Here is a 17,485-nt window from a genome sequence, read left to right as displayed (position 1 = left end):
ATAGCTATGCCTTCTCCAAGGATGAGTTTTTGGTGAGGAATGCAATGCCCTCACTGACAGCGGTTCCTCTGGAAAGTTCTGGATCCATATTCAGAAGGTCTGCTTTAGATCATATAATAGTTCTATTTTTAATTTTTTAAGGAAACTTCATACTGTTTTTCAGAGTGGCTATGCCATTTTACATTCCCACCAACAGTGGACAAGGGTTCTAAAATCCTAACAGGTGTGAGGGGATATCTCATTTCAGTTTTGATTTGCATTTCCTTAATGATTATTGAGGTTGAGCACCTTTTCATACACCTGTTAGCTATTTGTATCTCTTCTTTGGGAAATGTCTATTCAAATCCTTTATCTATTTTAAAAACTGGTTATCTGGATTTTGGTGTGTTTTCTCCTCTATTTTCTTTCTTTCTTTCTTTCTTTTTTTTTTTTTTTTTTTTTTTTTTTTTGCTATTTTGTTGAGGAAGTTCCTTATATATTTCAGAGACTAACCCCTTATCAGATATATGCTTTTCAAATATTTTCTCCCATTCTTTGGGTTTCCTTCTCAGCCTGTTGACAGTTTTCCTTGCTGTGCAGAAGCTTTTCACTCCTGGGTATATATCTCCAAAATCTGAAATCAGGATCTCAAAGAGATATTTGCACTCCTAGATTCATTGCAGCATAATTCACAATAGCCAAGATGTGGAGTCAACCCAAATGTCCATCAACAGATGAGTGAGTAAAGAATATGTGGTATAATCATAAAATGGAATATTATTTAGCCTTTAAAAAAGAAGGAAATCCTGCCATATGCTACAACATGGATCAACCAGGAAGACATTATGCTAAGTGAAATAAACCAGACACGAACGATGAATACTGTATGATCCCACTGAAATGATATATCTAAAATTGTCAAAGTCATAGAAGCTGAGAGTAAAATGGTCGTTCAGGGGCTGAGGGAAGGGGGAAATAGGGAGTTGCTGTTCAACGGGTATAAAATTTCAAGTTATGCAAAATGAATAAGATCTACAAGTCTGTTGTACAATGTAGTACCTGTAGTTAACAGTACAATTCTGTGCACTTAAAAATGTTTTAAGAGGGTAGATCTCATGTTAAGCATTTTTACCACACACATACCCCCACAGACAAAGCAAAGGGACACAAGAAAATTTTGGGAGGTGATGTGTGTGTGTATATATATATATAACTTTGATTTCAGTGATGGTATGATGGGTGTATGCCTATGTCCAAACTCAGCAAATTATATACATTAAATATGTGAAGTATTTTTGTATATCAAATATACTCAACACTACAACATGAATGAACCTGGAGGACATTATGCTAAGTGAAATAAGCCAGACACAGAAAGACTACTGCTACACGATTCCGCTTAAATAATATATCTAAAATAGTCTAAGTGAGGGGTAGAATGGCATAATAAAACAGCCTTATTTTGTGGTAGAAATCCTAGAAGGACAGGGTAGAGACAAAGAGCAATGGATTGTACTTCTGTGGCTGAGGGAGGAGGTAGTTGAGGGTAAGAAAACAGCAGCAAACGAAGCTCATCAATAGAGGTTATGCAGAGAGAATGGCTCTGGAATGAAAGAAAGCATGGAAGAAGAAAAAGCAGTTACTTACCTTGGGGAGAAGAAGAGAGTTGTGAGGAGGCTTTCACTGGTAGGAGCCTACAAAACTGAAAAGAAGAAAAGAAAATGAGTGAGAAGTAGCAAAAGGAACAGAATAAGGAGGAGATGGTGACAGCTTGACATGATTTGTGAAGCTTTCTAAGGAGTGATTGCCAGTCAGAGAAATCGTGAAAATAAGAAGGTAAAGATGAACCAAATACAAAAGTTGCAGTGAAAGAGGAAATGAACAGTAGGAATGACAACAACAACAACAGACAGATAATGAGAAGAAAAATAGAACATGGAGGATTCATCCAAGGAAGAGGTTGTTTTAAGCCACATGTCCAGGAAAAGGATGAGTGATTGATAAAAACTCACAACCCTTAAGATTAGCTTCTGAGTCAAACTATCACTGAAGGTTCTTATTACTGCCTCATAAATGGCCATATTCATTTCACAGCTCTCGAAGGGCTCAGAACACATTCTTAAAGCATCTTAGAGCTACAGTCTGAGGGTTAACCATGACCAGCTTTTATTCAAAAGCTTCTATACTTACCATCTGCACAGCACTACTCTCATCTTTGCTAAACCCAAACGAGAAAAAAAGCTCTATGATTAAGAAGAAAAAGTCATCTTAAACAGTTTTTGTTGAGCTAAGTGCCCACAACTCCTTCTCCCTGTTAGATTTTTATCACACGTTTAAAAGTCAGCGAGGAAAAGGTAAATGAAGATTTCTACAGAGAAAGGGGGAATAAACTACTTAAAGAAAGAAGCTCGCATTAGGATCTAGAGAACCTCATTTTGCAAATTCAAAATATTAAGCTATTTAGATATTACGACAAGTTGTTTCTGGGAAAAGAAAACCAACTCTATTTTTTATCCCTATTCACTATACATTCTCTGTGCCCACCAAGGTAGACATAGTGAGAATCCATGGGGTGCATGAAGCTAATTCAGTGCTCCCTTGAGATTTGAATCTTTCCACAGACTTCCGCTGATGCCGTCATGAAATCTGTCACTTTCTCTCTTTTAAAATAGTGACACTAGTACCCTTTATTGATAATAATGATGATTCTTATATTTATTTGCCTTAACCAAAGGAGCAAAATGGCTTTATGATTGAGAAGAAAGCATAATGTTAAAGGGTATGCATAGAGCTACTCAATAATGGCTTTAGATGTTTAATGCAAATGATAGGCTTGTGCCAAGCCCATGACGGAGTGCTTATGGGATTGTTTCCTTCTCGTGGCGGGAGGAGACAGGACCTATCGCTGTTTCTTTCTGGAATGTGACTGATTTAGATGATTTACAAACTTTGCTTGATAGAAATGCCTCTCCCTCTGCGGGCGAGGCTCTTCCTCTCTCCCCCGTAATAGAAGGAACAAAACAAAAACAACAAAGCAGCCGGGCGCAGTGGCTCATGCCTGTAATCCCAGCACTTTGGGAGGCCAAGGCTGGGCAACATGGCAAAACCCCATCTCTACTAAAAATACAAAAATTAGCCAGGCGTGGTAGAGGTCAGGAGTTCGAGACCAGCCTGGGCAACATGGTGAAACCCCGTCTCTACTAAAAATACAAAAATCAGCCGGGTGTGGTGGCGGGCACCTGTATTCCCAGCTACTCGGGAGGCTGAGGCAGGAGAATTGCTTGAACCCAGGAGCCAGAGGTTGCAGTGAGCTGAGATTGCGCCAATGCATTCCAGCCTGGGTGACGAAGACAGACTCTGTCTCACAAAAAACACAAACAACAACAAAACAGCCTGGTAGGAGCATTGCTGAAAGAAGGGAGAGAAGAATGGGGTTCCTACAGAGGTAGAAGTAAAAAAAAAAAAAGCCTTTGGGTTTCTGCAACTCCTCTCCCTCAGCACGAGCACACAGAACTCCAGCGCCCATCCCAATGCCCCTCTCACCAACCCCAGCCTGGCCCCTCCACTGCAGCAGGGCCAGTGCCCCCGGGGTCCCCTGAATGCAGCATAGGCCTTGTCATCTTTGCTTTGCTTTCCCAGATGCTGCCCAAGCCCCGTCTCCTCAGCACAGCATTTCCTGACCTTCCAAAGCACCATTCTCTCTTCCTTCCCTGAATTCCTTCTGCATCAAGTCTGACCTGAGTGCTTGGCTCTAAGTCTCATTGCCTTTTCTTTGACTCTAGTTCAGGGACATATGTTTTGCTGTCCCACTGAGACAGCAAGCTAGAAAGACCAGGAGGCACCTCATACTTTTGTTTTCCTCATGGCCTTAGCATAAGCCTCACTCAGGGATTCCTTGCTGAGTTGAATTGATTCAAACTGAACCATGAAGAGTAAAAGTACAGAAAATCAAACCCCTTCTGAGACAAAGATCTGACGTCTTCTGCTTTCCTGAGCATACAAAGAGGGTGAGAGGCTTTCCCACCAAAGTCCCCTCTGTTCAGATTTGGGGTCAAACTGTAGCACATGAGAAAGTGAGAAGTGGTTGAGAGAATGAGAGGTCCATATTGTTTTCCTCCTACCAAATAGGGACTTTTTTTTAGGTTAGTTTTTTGTTGTTGTTGTTTTTACAGAATCTCACTTACTCTGCCACCCAGACTGGAGTGCAATGGCACGATCTTGGCTCACTGCAACCCCTGTCTCCCAGGTTCAAGTGATTCTCCTGCCTCAGCCTCCCAAGTAGCTGGGATTACAGCCACCACTACCACACCTGGCTAATTTTTGTATTTTTAGTAGAGACGGGGTTTTGCCATGTTGCCCAGGCTGGTCTCGAACTCTTGACCTCAAGTGATCCACTCACCTTGGGCTCCCAAAGTGCTGAGATTACAGGTGTGAACCACCGCGCCTGGCCAGGGCTTTCTTCTTTCTTTGTTACCTCTTGATTTTTAAAATGGCCTGTTAGCCGGGCATGGCAGCAAGGGCCTATGGGCCCAGCTCTGCGGGAAGCTGAAGTGGAAAGATTCCATGAGCCCAGGGCTTGGAGTTCAGCCTGGGCTGCACAGTAAGGCCCCATCTGTTTAAAACACATTGCCTATAATTTTGGAGGAAAACACAAGAATGTGAGGTTTATTAAAGCCAATTTCTGAGCCTTAGACATCTTGTTCTTGTCTATGCATTAATTATGAATTTACTAAAAATATATTGTTACTGAAATGGCAAAAGTTCCCTTGTTCCCCTCGCAGGGCACGTGATGGGGGTGTGGCTCACTTCTTCAGTACCCTGCTGCTCAAACCTCTAGGGGGAGCATACAGACCGGCAGTGGGGGCAGTGTCTAGGGCTGAATGTTTACAGCTGAAGCCCCAGTGGGCATGTATTACAGGGTGCTCTTTTAGTTTAGCCATCGTAGGTGGCTTGTGATAGCTCAGTTAGACCCCCCTGCCTTATCACAAGAACAGAGGGCTTTCTGTATCCCGGGGTTCTTGCCTTGGTGTACGGGAAGAATCAGATCACACGTGGGCTTGGAGAATGAGCGCAAGGTTTTATTGAGTGGAAGTAGCTCTCAGCAGATGGGGGAGCCAGAAGAGAGATGGTTTTCCCCTGGAGTCGGGCTGCTTGGCGCCCGGGCTCTCCTCCAACTGCCCCGGCCAAACTCCACGTCGTTCTGCCAGTCAGTGACCTGCTGGTGTGCTGGTGCCTGTCGGTGCGTTCCTCTCAATGTCCAGCCGCCCACGTGTGCCTCTGCTGAAATGCTCCTCTCCACGTCCAGCCTCCTGTGTGTCTGGCTGCTAGCGTCTCAGGGATTTTATAGGCACAGGATGGGGGCGTGGCAGGCCAGGGTGGTCTTGGGAAATGCAACATTTGGGCAGGAAAACAAAAATGCCTGTTTTCACCTAGGTCCATGGGCACAGGCCCAGGGCTGGAGCCCTAGCCAGGGACCATGCTCTTCCCCGCTTCCCTATCATTTAAAGGGACCACGCCCTTCTCTTCCCAGCACTTTCCTTCCCCATTCCGCATCATTGCTGAGCGGCTGCATTGTGCGTTATGATAGCTGCTGGGTGTCCACTGATGAACAAAAGACACCTGGTTGTTATCTTCATGGAGCCTGTACTTTAAAGAAGTTAACACATACATATAACAAAATACAAATGGATAGATTGTATAATGTGTGAATTATATATCAATATGACCATTACAAAAATAGAGACTACAGAGAGCAGCCTTTTTAAGTAGAGTGGTCAGGGACACCTATTTTCACTCTGTGTTCTAACTAAGTGTGCATGCACAACAATTATCACCTGCATATCCTCACATGATACCCTGCACGCAGTAGGTGCTTTTTAACACGTCTGTGGTCCAGATGAAGAATGCTGAGGCAGGGCTGGACTTTCTTACTTGAAGATTCTGGAGAACACAGACACGAAGCATTTAGCTGCCACCTTCCATCACAGATGTTCCTGTGGCATGTTAACTTGTAAGTGGATTGGCTTCTCCAGAGCCCATCCCTTTCCCCCTCTTTCTGGGGGTAACTTTAATCTCCAAGTGCTTCATTTTCCACTTTGGTGAGTCACCCAGCCAGAGGATGGAGAATGTAAGTCATTACTTTCTTCATCTTTGCAGATAATTTGATACCGTCCTTTTGAATGTTTCTTCTGTATTTAAATCTTGGCAAGGGCCTGCTACATTGTTTGCAATTCTTCTATTCTCATTGCAAGCTTTTTCTGGAAAAAGTCAAAAAGTACGATGCAGGACACATCAAGCCACAATCACTTGGCTCCCTGGTGGTATAGGGTTTTTCCCATTTTCCTGCCGCCCTCATTGGCTCCCAGCTCTTGCTCTTTGCTTCTGAGGACACTTCCTGGAGACTCTCCCCGGGTACATAGTCTCTTGCTGAGGCTGCTTGAGAACATGCTAATCCCTTTCCTCTTTCACACCCCCAAAATTAAACATTCCACAAAAACTCTTCTTCAAGGTGAGACTGATTGGCTTAACCTCTGACAGGTTTTCTACTTGTGTTGACGTGAGTGACAGAGAAAAATTAGATGTTCTCCAACAGGCTCTCTAAGAACACAAAGAAAGGAAGCCCCTTAATCTAAACCAGCCCAGAATTCCAATGGTCCTGCACTCCACACATTGTTAGAGCTAGCTCCTCTAATAACAAGGGGGAGTTGTTGAACTTCCAAAAGATAAGTTACCATTTGCTGCCCAGTGCAGCACTTAGGGGAGTTTTCCCAACTGATCCAAGCCAATCCTTATGTAAAATGAGAGTTATTTACCAACATTCAACAGTAACTACATTAAAATATAAGCCTTGGCCCTTGAGTCAGAGTAAAATTGTTTCCTTGACATTTGGGTTTGAATGTTTTCAATATATTAAAAAAGACTCTACAGTAAAATATTGACACTGTATTTGTCAGCTTCATGTCAGTCCCTGAAATATTTCCTCTGAATAAACAGTTTGTCACAGATTTATTTGTAGGTGGCACTAGATTTTTATTCTCTAGTGCATCCATTGAACATCAGGAAACATTTCCCAAATATAAGAGACTAATATGTTATGAAAACAGAAAACAAAATGGGGAGTTTAGACTATCCCTAAATCAAATGCCAAACATGTAATTGAATAGCATATTTGATTCAATTACTGCAAAAAGGGTTGCATCAACAATTCAGCAATTCAGTCATGGGTTTGGTAATGAACTTGAAAATGTTCAGTTTTTTTATACTGCCCAGGCATAACCAAAAGATATGTCTTTTCAGTATAGATTTATGAAGACCCAGCAGTTATGATATTAATATAAGCACAGTAGGGAGCCAAATCAGGGAGTTAGGTACCCAAGTGGATTTTCTTTTTCTTATCAGTTTTGGATTTTGACATAATAATCAGGTTAGGTGATTTGATCAGTTACAAGTTTGTCTCCTTGACTGTTCTTTCCAGTCCTAACCCCAGGAACATGGAGCTGCTGTATGTAGTGACTTGACCGAAGGCTACGTGTTTTGTCGCCTAAAGGTATGCCTTATATTTTTTGAAAACCAAGTATGTAGCAGTGATCATTGAGCCAGTACAGTCTTGGTTATTGCTTTCAGTCTCAGGTCAACAGAATCTTTATCCTTGCCTCACCTACAATTCAGAGCAAGCAAAGAAAAGACTGAACTGCAGGTGCCAAAATATGAATGGAGAGCATACCAATGGCAGTCGTTGCTCTCCAGGATTTAGGTCCTATTTTCTCTAAATACAACTTGGGTCATATTTTTTCTCTGTTAAAATATTGGATTGTGTGAGTTGGGCACTGTGGCTCACGCTTGTAATCCCAGCACTTTGGGAGGCTGAGGTGGGTGGATCATGAGGTCAGGAGTTCGAGACCAGCCTGACCAACATGGTGAAATCCCGTCTCTCCTAAAAATACAAAAACATTAGCCGGGTGTGGTGGCACACGTCTTTAATCCCAGCTACTCAGGAGGCTGAGGCAGGAGAATTGCTTGAATCTGGGACGTGGAGTTTGCAGTGAGCCGAGATTGTGCCGCTGCACTCCAGCCTGGGTGACAGAGTGAGACTCCGTCTCAAAAAAAAAAAAAAAAAAAAATATATATATATATATATATATATATATATATATATGATTGTGTCGTGGGTTGAACTGTATTCCCTCAAAAGCTATGTTGAAGACTGAACCCCTGGTACCTGTGAATGTGACCTCATTTGAAATAGGGGTTCTGCAGATGTAATCTCATTAAGGTGAGGACATACTGGATTGGGATGGGCCTTAATCCAATGACTAGTGCTCTTATAATGAGAGGAAAATGTAGATGCACAGACATAAAAGAAAGAAGCCCACATGAAGGCAGAAGCAGACACTGGAGTGATCATCTACAAGCCAAGGAATGCCAAGGATTTTCTAAAAACATGAGAAGCAAAAAGAAGCAAGGAAGGATCCTGGAGCCTTCAGAGAGAACATGGCCCTGCCCATACCTTGAGTGTAGACTTCTAGCCGCCAGAACTGTAAGGGTATACTTCTGTTGTTATAAGTTACCCAGTTTATGGTACTTTGTTCTGGCAGCCCTTGGAAACTAATACACTGTGATTTTCATTTTTTCTTCCATTTCAATTACTTACTGTCTAAATTTCCCACTTTTTACTTCTACAGTGTCTGTCCATCAGGATTTGAAGGTTATATGTTTATTTAAAAATGTATTTTGGGGCCGGGTGCAGTGGCTCATGCCTGTAATCCCAGCACTTTGGGAGGCCGTGGCAGGCAGATTACCTGAGGTCGGGAGTTTGAGACCAGCCTGACCGACATGGAGAAAACCCGTCTCTACTAAAAATACAAAATTAGCTGGATGTGGTGGCACATGCCTGTAATCCCAGCTACTCGGGAGGCTAAGGCAGCAGAATCGCTTGAACCGGGAAGGCGGAGATTGCGGTGAGCTGAGATTGCGCCATTGCACTCCAGCCTGGGCAACAAGAGCAAAATTCCGTCTCAAAGAAAAAAAAATGTATTTGGGAAATGGCAGGATTAGTTGATGACTTTGCAGTGTAATGTTTGCACACCAAGGGAAAAGAAAAGAAACGCTTATTTATGTGTTGTAATGCACTGCTCTTGCCAAAATAAAATGAATCTCCATGCATGATATGACAGTTAAATAGGGAGTAAGTCTGCAGCAGGAAACCTGCAGCGAATGAGCTCTGTATCAAAGTCACTCCCATAGGTAAGTAAGTGGACAGAGTTCTAATGTGCAGAAGAAGTCTCTGGGCTCCACCAGTGGGTTTCTCCATGACTTGCTTCTAGTGGGCTGCCCTGCACATAGTTAAGTGTCGATGGGTTGACAAACAGAGAGCACTGGATTTGAATCCTCTTCATAAAATGATCCTATCTCTTAGGGTGACCGAGATAATTAAACAATATAACATAGTGCCTGCTATATACTGGGAGCTCGACAAAGAGAAACTGCTATTATTATTATTAACTGCCAAGATACCTAACATTGTCTTATTGTAAATCAATTTGAATCCCTTGTGAAAGGAAGCAAACTAGAAAAACATTAGTATATTTCAGGAAGTGAAATTTACTAGCTATTTTTCAAGAACACTTGAAAATCTCTTGATACCCAAAATACTCCCTCACATTCCTGTTCCCTGGGCTACAAATCAGCCCCCCGCTCCAACAATTGATTACAGCTGATGTTCACTCTGACTTAAACTGATTACAATATTAGCAACTGACCTATTGACAATGATCTAGACCGTGATTCTTGTTTCTGCTCAACAAAAATAAGAGACTAATATGTTGTGAGAACATCAGAAAATCTTGTATTGCATGGCCTAAGGCCAAACTAATATTACATTTTAGCTATGCACATTCTCTTTGATCAGTAGATTAACCCCCAAATTAAGTGATTCCTATAGGTGCTAAATTTTAAGTAAGATAATGTAATTTTGTGAAACAGCTGTTTGAATTATGGCACAAATACTGTTTAAGTGTGACTGGTTTTAGAGGCAACATCTGCAAGAAGGGGTCATGTGTCCATGTGTGACATTGCCTGGTGAATGCCTGTTCACCTTTGCCAAAACAGCACCCAGCTAGCACTGTACATAAACACCCCTCACGTCCTCTCTGGAGAGTGTACAGCTTCTGTGGTTGCTATTGCAACCCCCTGCCATGATTTCTGTGCCTCCCCTGCCCAGGCAAGTTAGACCCAACACTTCTCAAAAGCCCACAGACCACCAGAGGGTGCCCATCGCCTCCTCTCTGCCATCTGTGTTCGACACCCTGCCTGGAGTTAGGGTGTCCCTCCCCTTTCCCTCCCCTGAGCTAGGGGCCTTCTTCCTCGCTGCTGGGACTGAGAATGACCAAACCTGTCAAGGATGCTTCCTTTTGTTTTACTTATTTTTATTTTGGGAACCTTTGACAAACAGTGAAAACAGACTGAGGATAATAGAATTGCAACAAAATTAAATACCTATGATTTGAGGAAATGAATCTGCACTCTGTCTATAATTGCGAAGCAGACAGAGACAAGAATAGCCAGTATGGTCATGTAGAACACAAGTATGGAATAATAATTGAGTTTCCCAAGTGTTTGGTGATATCAAGTTTAACCAAGTTTAATCTTATGAATGTTTTTTGTCACTTTTTTACTTTGAAATGATGTCAAACATACAGAGAGCTTACAAAAATGGTACAAGGTCTACCCAGTATACCCTTTACTTCGGGAGTTATCAGTTGTTTATTTTATCCTATTTTGTCCTATTTCCATTGTCATTTTCTCTCTCTCTCTTCATATATAAATATATGTATATATTATCTCTCCATATATAAACATACATAGTGATGTGCATGTATACATAACTCTATGTGCATGTATACACAGCTCTATGTATGTTTACATGTGTATACATGTGCATGTATACATATCTCTATGTATGTTTATATATGTATATAGACATATGTGTGTATATATTATTTTTTGAACCACTTGAGAGCAACTTGTAGTTATCATGTGCCTTTACCCCTTAATACTTTTGTCTGTATATCTTAGAAACCAAGGACATTTCCTTATATAACTGCAACATAATTTTAAAAATCAGGATATTTAATTTTGTTGCAAATCTATTATCAAATCTACAGTCCATTTTCAATGTTTGTCAAAAGTCCCCAAAATATACTGTAGAGCCAATTGTTTTCCAGTCCAGGATTCCACCCAGGAAGACACATTGCATTTGGTGGTCATGCCTCCTTAGTCTCCTTCAATCAGAAACATTTCCTTAGCCTTTGCTTTTGTTGACTTTTTCAACCTGGAAGATTACAGGCCAGTTACTTTATAGATGTTCCTCAATTTGGCCTTGATGGCTGTTTCTTCATGATTAGATTCAGATTATGCATTTTTTTGGCAGAAATGTCACAGAGTGATACCATGCCCTTCATATCAGGAGACACATGCTACCAGTTTGCTTCATTTTGAGTGATAATTGACTTTTATCACTTGGATAAGGTGATATTTACCAGATTTCTCCACTGTAATTATTTTTCCCTGTGTAATTAATAAGTAATTTGAAAGGAGACACTGAGATCACGAATGCATCTTGTTTCTCATCAAACTTTCACTCACTTGTTTTAGCAACCATTGTTGATTTTCTAAGTCCATCATTCCTTCTATAGTTATGGCATGTTATTCTATTTTATTATTTTTATTATTACTGATTCTATAATTATTATTAGCATTTTATTTTCATTTATGTATATCTGTTTTTTGGCGATTTACATGCTTATTGTGCTTTTCCTTTTCCTTTTTTTTGTCCTAACAATTGTAATTTATAAGGTAATCCAGGGATCATTTATATTGTTTTTGTTTTTCTAAGACCATTTTTTGAGGTATGATTGACATACAACAAGCTGTACCTATTTAATGTACACAACTTAATGAGTTCGGAGTTAAGTATACACTGACGTGACCATGACCACAATCAAAGCCATAAACTTACCCACCACCTCCAAAAGTTCCTTCTGCCCCTTTATTTTGTTTAAGATTTTTTTCTTTTGTGGTAAGAGCACTGACCATAAGATCTACTCCCTTAGCAAATTTTTAAGTATAGAATACAACACAACATTGTTAACTATAGGCTTTATAACTATAGATCTAGTAGATCTCTAAAATCTATTCCATTTATTTTTTACTTTTGCCAATAAGAATCCATAGATTTATATTTTATGTAATGTGTTATGATCCATTATGATAATTTATTATTATGCTTAAATTGACCCACATTGGCCAGTAGGAACCTCTTTAAGCTGATTTCTATGTCCTTTCCATAGGTCTTCACTAACTTTTGAGCACTTCCTTACTTTCTAGCAGAAAAACGGGTTTGTGAGTATTTTTAACAAAATAATTACATGTTTGCATTAGCTATAGCCACAAAAAATACCATTGGGGTCAGCCTCCCAATTGCATGCCCCTGCCCTAGAAAGCTTGTGGATGTGAAGGGAGGGGCTACACCAGGTAGGGAGGCTGACTCTGGCACCTCGTGTCCTACAAATGATACACATTTGATACACAGAAGCCTCTGCATGGGCTTAGGGATTTGGAGTCCCTGAGTAAAAGGAAAATGTACCTATTCCATTTATTCCTTCTTCAGGTATCTTTGAATGTCCTTTGCCATACCGTTATAACAATTTCTCTACTCCTGGCATTCAGGATTTATGTGGAAGAGAAATCAGATTCAAAAAGAATCAAGGATCCTAGACACATGTTGTCCATGCCCGGGCCACCAGTGTGCACACACTATATTTACATCAGGCATCTCTGCACCAGGAGACAAGCCCAAGAGGCAGCAGCCAGGCACCCAAGGCAGCAACACAGTACAGAGGTGGGTTTCAGAGTGGATTGCACGTGTGGCCCCAGATACTTCTCAGTCAGCCCACAAGTGTAATGGGATGAAGAAGACCCAAACCCCAAAGAAAATGTGGAGGAAAGTGTGCATTTCAAGCTTAAAACCTAAATTCCCATTCCACCATCACAAACAGCTAAAGTGGCTAAATTAATTATTCTCCTCATAAGAAAGAATGTTAAAAGATTTATTTTAATCTCTAATTCCTCCTCAGACCTTAAGAGATTTATGGTGTGAGTGGAGGATTTAATTGTATTACAATTTTTTTTCTTAAGATTGCATTTTCCTAACAGATTACATGATTTCAGTGTATTCATCATGATGCAGATGAATTACACGTTCTCTTGTTGGGAGGCAACAACGCAATGGAGTGTTCAATTCTGGAAAGCTGACTTCTCCGTAATGCTTATTGAAAAGAAAAGGGAGTAGTCAGTTAGTCACAGATTCAGCTAGAAAATCATATTCTGTGAAACTGTAAACAAACTGCCTCAGGGACTTTTCACAGAATGTCTTAAATCTGTGTTTGCCAGATATGGACCTTACCCCTGAAAGTGGGAAAACATAATACCCCAAATCTACACACATGATGACAGACTTGGAAGAGAAATACATTATACCCATAACAGCCTTGACTTAATCTTTAGAGCATGGTTAGGCTGAGCAAATGAAATAAGGCCAAAACATTTCCTCACCTAACTCATAAGAAAGTGAGCCTTTTTATTTTTGCAACAGACATTCATGTTATGGTTTGATTAGGCACCATTACCCTCACCTCTCCACTTACAGAGGAATTTTCCCTTCACTAAAATCCAGAGAAGAAGGGTAGAGGGTGTGGGACAGGGAGACCACAAGAAAGACATAGTCCAAACTCACCACACTCTACCTTCTGCTATTTGGAAATATGGTGACTTTAAAAGCAATTTAGAAATAAATGTGTTAGCTTGTGGAAAGTTAGTCTTAACAGAATATAAGGGGTCTTTGGCACACAAGAGGTGTCTGGTAAAGTGTGTTCCAGACCAAAGCTCCAAATTAAGTATTTGAGAATGTCATCCAAGAGAAAAAAAAAAGCCAAATAGTTGGCAAAAACACAGCTGAATCGTGAAACTGTACACCAGGCTGCCAAGTCTCAAAGAATACTCTTAGGTACAATTTACTAAACCAACTAAATAAGAGGCAGCCATAAATTACAGATGAATGCAGATGTTGGTGGACTCTAGAGTCACCTCTAAGCCTATTAAAACTTTAAACACTCTGGTGCCTGATAGCCTGAAAGGCTGAAAATAGTGCTGTGGTGAACTGCTTATAGGAGACGTGTGTGTGTGTGTGTGACACGTGTGTGTGTCTGTGAGGAGAGAGAGAAAGGGAGACAGAGGTCTGCTGCTACTGGGTGCCCATTCCTGCCCTGCTGGTCCTGAGAATGTACCTCAGAAAATACAATAAAATGTCTGTGAAAATCACCACATCAGGCCAGTGGAAAATGTAAACTGCTCCAAGATGAAAACTTCCAACAAAGCTGCTGAAGTCACGAAACTTTCACGGATTTTTAGAAACAAAATGCCTGCATCAAAGGCTTATGTGAAACACAATTCCATTAAGCTAATGTATGAAAGCAAGCAAGCATGAACTTTAGCTTAGGAAACCAGCTGCTACACTTCCACCCCGGAGATGAGGCTGTACCACAGGGCTGAGAGGGAGGTGCTGTCTTCGGAGCTGGAGGACCCTCCCTCAGCTTGGGTCTCCTCAGACAGCTCCATTTCCTGGAGCAGTGCCGTTTCCCTAGGAATAGAAAATTGATTCCCTAGGAATAGAAGAACATGGTTTTGACCCATGTTTACACTGTGCTGTACAATGTACAGAGAGCAAGCACATATGTGTAGACATTTAAAGATCCAACTCTTCTAAAATTTTGAGCATCTTTTGTTCCAAAATATGTCTTTTGGGATTCCAAGATGTAATCCTAAAATTCTGACAAAAATTTTATCCACTGGTAAAATTATGGGATTTTACTCACTTGTCTTGAGACAATAATCAGATTGAAAGGAAAAAATTGAAGAGTTGACAATCTGGAATATTAACTACCTTTACAATAAGCACCATTTATGTGTCATCCAATTATTTTTTTCTTTTTTATCTTAAAAAAGAAATTTTTTAAGATAAAAAATTGGGGCATTGCCCAAATTCCTTATATAGAATGAAAAAAAAATCAACAAGTTAAATGCACAGAAGAATTGACAGACCCAATAACCAAATGTTGCAATTTATCACTTTTCATGTATTAAAGGATGTACTGAATGTTACTATTATGGGAATACTTAATATAATGAAATCTAATTTCAGCTGATAAACCCACTTGTTAATCCAGCTCCCTGGAGAAAGCAGATGCCAAGATGGGATTCACATGAGAGGATTTCATCAGGGGAGACACCTGGGAGAACCATTTAGCTGGATAGAGTTCCAACCACAGTGCATGAGAGAGAGACAGGAGGTTGGGCAGTAGCACCCTACACTACAATAGATAATGCTGGGATAAGTAGATAGCCATATGCAAAAGAATGAGGTTAGACCCCTTCTTCACACCATACACAAAAATTAACTCTAACTGAACCATAGGCTTACATATAACAGATAAAATTATAAAAATCTTAGAAGAATACACAGGAGTCAATCTCATCAGACACTTTTCTAAACTTCCTTTTAAAAGTCTAGGCTAGGCCTCTCCATGGTACATTAGCCAGATGGGCAGATTCTGTCTTCTCAAAACTGACAACTGAAAACATAAAATAACCCAGCAAAAATGATATGTGAGGCAGACCAATGAACAAATAAGTCTGAACATAAGTATGTATTTAATCTTGTGGTTAAGAGCACAGACTCAGGAGTCACACAGAATCCCAACTGCACTACATACTGGTACTGATAATGACCTTGGACAAGTTACCTAACATCTCTGTGCCCAGTTATCACATCTGTAAAGTGGGATAATCATAAAAATACCCACCTGTATTAGTCAGGGTTCTCCAGAGAATCAGAAACAATTGGGTGTGTGTGTGTGTGTGTGTGTGTGTGTGTGTGTCTGTAAAGGGATTTAAGGAATTGGCTCATGTGATTACAGAGGTTGGCAAGTCCAAAATCTGCAGGGTGGACTGGAAGACTGGAGACCGGGGAAGAGCTGATGCTGTGGTTCAAGTCCAAAGGCCATCTCCTGGCAGAATTTCCTTTTGCCTGAGGGAAGTCAGTGTTGTGTTCTATTCAGGGTTTCAACTGATTGGATGAGGCCCACCTGCATTATGAAGGGCAATCCGCTTTGTTCAGTCTACCCAGGTAAATGTTACTCTCAACCAAAAACACCCTCACAGAAACATTCGGTAAAATGTTCGACCACATATCTGGGCACCGTGGCCAAGTTAATTGGACACAAACAATTAACCATCACATCACTTAAAAGGACTTTTGCCAGGATTAAATCAGTTGACATATAAAATGCTTAGGACTGTGACTGGCACATAATTGGTGCTACATAAGTGTTGCCATTGAGACAATTATTGTCATTTTTATTATGCAAGAGGCAATGGAGTGGCAAAGGGGCCATGTTGCTTACCTTCCAGAAGCAAGACCCGTTCTTTTACAAAGCAGTTGGGAAGGGCCTCATTAAAAAAAGGGAATTTCTGTATATTGTGGGAATGAAGAAAGAATGACTAGAACACCAAGACACCAGGGTGTGGCTTTGGGGGGAAATGTGACTAGAAGCAGAGGGCATTGTGCAGCATTAGTAAGAAAAGGGTTAGACTTTGGAGCAAAAGATGAGACCCCGAGCCTTCTTTTGCAGAGCCACTGGAAGGCCCTCTGAGGCATGGGGATCAGGTTGAATGCACTGAGCAAACACAGGGTGTGAAATAACTTTGGCAGTAGAGTTGAAGGAAGGGCTGAGTAAGAGGTGGAGGCTTTCAAGAAGAGGAGACTGTAGCACTCCACATACTGAGTGAAGAAAGACCATTTTATCCACTGCCCCCAAGAACTACAGAAATGAAAGGTAATGTCTATAATACAGTGGAAAATATGATAGGGTTTCTTGCTTAGGACTTTGAAAATTGCCTGTAGGTAGATTCCTATAAAGGGGATGATTGGCCTAATGGGATAGTGGCAGAAAATTAAGCAACTTCTTTCTACAAGTGGCATTTTCAGTTTTCCCTTGCTATGCAGCTTATCTCTCACTTGAAATAAACCTACTCCTATGAATTTATACCATTAATAAAACAGGACACTAATTTATGCTGCTCAGTCAAAAGGCTCAAACATAACACTGCATGTTAGACAATGACAAATTATGTTATTGCAGCTTAACTTCAGCTGACATTCATAATCCAAAAGAAAAAGAGAGGACAAAAATTAAGTTATGGGATCAGGGCACCAGTAAATCCTCACACGTGGGGAGGTTAAGAGGGGAGTCATTCAGAACCAAGAATTAAGAATGGGTTGCAAAACCACTTGTAGTTCAAGACCAAGAAAAGTCCATCCATGAATATCATTTCCATCCTTTGTTTGCCTGCCATCTTTTGATTCAGTGGAACACTTCTTCCCCTAAATTGT

General features: G+C 40.8%; 1 long non-coding RNA gene across 1 annotated transcript in view; it reads right to left on the bottom strand.

Moving 5' to 3' along the window:
* The window catches only part of LOC134730293 (uncharacterized), a 462,039-nt gene that overhangs the window by 255,877 nt on the left and 188,677 nt on the right, over positions 1-17,485 (bottom strand). The window contains exon 6 of the long non-coding RNA XR_010112048.1: positions 1,627-1,681. This is a non-coding gene — a long non-coding RNA (uncharacterized LOC134730293). The remainder of the gene's footprint in view (positions 1-1,626; positions 1,682-17,485) is intronic.

The sequence above is a fragment of the Pan paniscus genome, chromosome 3 (genome assembly GCF_029289425.2).
Source record: "Pan paniscus chromosome 3, NHGRI_mPanPan1-v2.0_pri, whole genome shotgun sequence".
Taxonomy (NCBI): Eukaryota; Metazoa; Chordata; class Mammalia; order Primates; family Hominidae; genus Pan; species Pan paniscus.
The sequence above is the reverse complement of the archived record's forward strand: the minus strand, read 5'-3'. Positions and strand labels throughout refer to the sequence as shown.